At 32.6% G+C, this 2672-nt stretch overlaps 1 long non-coding RNA gene across 1 annotated transcript; it reads right to left on the reverse strand.

Moving 5' to 3' along the window:
- Positions 1 to 744: 744 nt before the first annotated feature.
- LOC129448697 (uncharacterized) lies at positions 745 to 2467 on the reverse strand. Its single transcript, XR_012372573.1, has 5 exons — positions 2293 to 2467; positions 1886 to 1983; positions 1628 to 1748; positions 1433 to 1547; positions 745 to 1293 (listed from the first exon to the last, which is right to left on the reverse strand). It is a non-coding gene; the product is annotated as an uncharacterized lncRNA (long non-coding RNA).
- Positions 2468 to 2672: the final 205 nt, after the last annotated feature.

Here is a 2672-nt window from a genome sequence, read left to right on the forward strand (position 1 = left end):
TTATTTAAGCTACATTTAAACAAAAAAGATTAGTAAAGTAAAATAAAATATAAAACTTTTGTTTAAATGTAGCTTAAAAAAATTGATTGCAACCACTTACCTTAAAAAAAGTAATTAAATTCAATGAATCATTTTTTTCAGTGCAACGAATATGGATTGCAGCTTCTAAGCATTCATTTTTGAGCCTTTGCTGTGAAAAAACTTGTACACGACATTACAATCTTTATTAACAATGTTTAACTATATCAAAGTTACGATCAATTGGTACATTTCTGAAAGTGTGATTATTTAATTTTTTATATATATGTGAGTCTGCTAAATAGAACTGTATATCACATCTTGAATAAGCTAACTACACAGCAAAATCACTGGTGTTAAAATAACACCCACAGTGTCAAATTTAACACCGGCAAAGTGTGTATATGTGTCCACACTACACTGTGTTAATTTAGTCAAAAGTGTAGTGTTAATTTAACAACACCCATTATATGTTAATTTAACACTCAATATTGTTAAATTTGACACTTTGTTCAACACTATTCATTGTTGTTTCCACACTACACTGGTGTTGGCACAGAAATACAGTGTTAAAAATTAACACTCCTAATTTAAGGTCAACACCAGTGTAATGTCAATTCAACAATGTTAAGTGTTAAAATACTGAGTAATAGCCACTTTTGTTGCTAATGGGTTGTTTCTATAAAAGAAAAATGACAAGAAATATTGCAAAACCTCTTTTTTTTTTTAAAGTAAATCACATTTAATATTTACATTGATACACACAACACTTTGCATTTAACACTGCTTATTTAAATACCTCAGCTACAATTAGACACAGAATACAGTATGGAATAATGAAAGTTATCTTATACCACAGCGCAGTGACATGAAAACCACTTATTATAAAGGTCTTTAATAAATCAAATGAGAGTTAAAAAAAATTAGCCACCCTACTCAAAACTTGAACATTAAAATACACTGCAATTACCTTACTGGCAGGCAGAAATGCTTATCCTTCACAATACTAAAGATTTTTCCATAACAAAACAGACATTTCAATTCAAAAGACGTTTCATTTTTCTTAAACACGTTCCAACCTGGTATTTAGTTCTGTAGTTGTTTTACTCATGATGTACAGTAGTGGAAGGCTGCATCAGTGGTCTTCATCATGCAGGGAATGGCTTTTTGGTCCAGAATGATGCAAAAATTCTGGATGCAACTTTTGTTCCCAACGCAGAGCAGGCAGGGCTGTGCTGATTCATCCCCCTCAAAGCATGGATTGATGCTCATCACCTAAGAGTGTTTTAAAAGAGTGTATTTGATGAATGTTTTTTATGTGTATTTATGAACTTTTATGCATTTACATGGGGTGAACAATGCAAGCAAATTAACTGCTGAATAAATAACTAGAACAAAATACCAAAAAACTTACACAGCACAATCAGTAGCTTCAGTTGCACATTGACCCTCTCCAGTCTTTCGTCCCTTCACAAATGAAGGCAAGAGGTGAATGAGCCAGGGAAGAGCTGCCACATAACTGTCCCATCCTAGCAAAACTGAATTTAAACACCATGAGTATACAGTTAAACTTTAAAACCGTAAAAGTAGCAAACCCATGTACACTTACCATATTTAAACTCCTGTTGACCAGACAGAGGGTCATCCATATCTTCATCAGGATATAGGCTGCAATTATCCTTTAATTGTTGTATGTTGGCTATTTTGCAATACATCACCTCAGCATATTTCTGCAGATTTTCAAAGACAAAAAGGGTCAAGAAAATACCAAAAAAGGGTGCAGTTTTAACCGTTATTTGAATCAAAATCATCTCAGTATAATCATGTTAGAGACAGTGTACAGTACTAAAGTACTGTGTGTACTCACATAACTAGTTGGTAAGCTCTTATCCTCCAAACTGGGTTAAGAAATAACAGTTCCAGAATTCATGGGTATGCCGTATTCAAATATAGTCTGGTAGGGTCCTATCACAAAAAAATGACTCTGAAAACTCAACATTCTTTTTATATTAAAAACAGCACTCAAGACAATATGAATCTTCAATTATACATTTTCAAAATAGTAATCAATTTGATTGCTATTTAATATGATATCAATAGCAAAACGATGTATGAGAAGATAATATATTTTTATTAAAGTTGGCAGCAGGTCATGTGACTTTCTTGCCTGATTAATAACCATAATATGTACAAAACTGCATATACTAAAAAGATTGGTTAACTGTTCAGTTATGTCAAATAAAATGATTTATATGTATAAATATATAAACTTACCTTCTGTAATGAATTTATATAAGTAGCAGTCGTTTCTCATTGGAAGTCATCCATGTCAGGTCTTCTTTAATAAACTGCCCTAAAAACAGCATCTCGTCTGAATGATTTGAAGCACTCAGTGTGTACTTTCACCAAACTAGCATTTATAATGACAGAAAAACAAATGTTCGCCAAACACGTTTTACACTTTCGTATGTAGCCTATTTGCTATTTGCATCTGTCTGACATCTAGTGCCACGAAAAGCTTACAACACACAATGCATCCAATCTGTGCATACAAATGATGATATATTCTGAGGTAAATTGAATTGTTGGTTTGGCGATATTTCCCGTTTGCATACATCTTAAAAAAAACACATGACGATGCGGTTGCGGTTTTC

This window comes from Misgurnus anguillicaudatus, chromosome 12 (genome assembly GCF_027580225.2).
Source record: "Misgurnus anguillicaudatus chromosome 12, ASM2758022v2, whole genome shotgun sequence".
Lineage (NCBI taxonomy): Eukaryota > Metazoa > Chordata > Actinopteri > Cypriniformes > Cobitidae > Misgurnus > Misgurnus anguillicaudatus.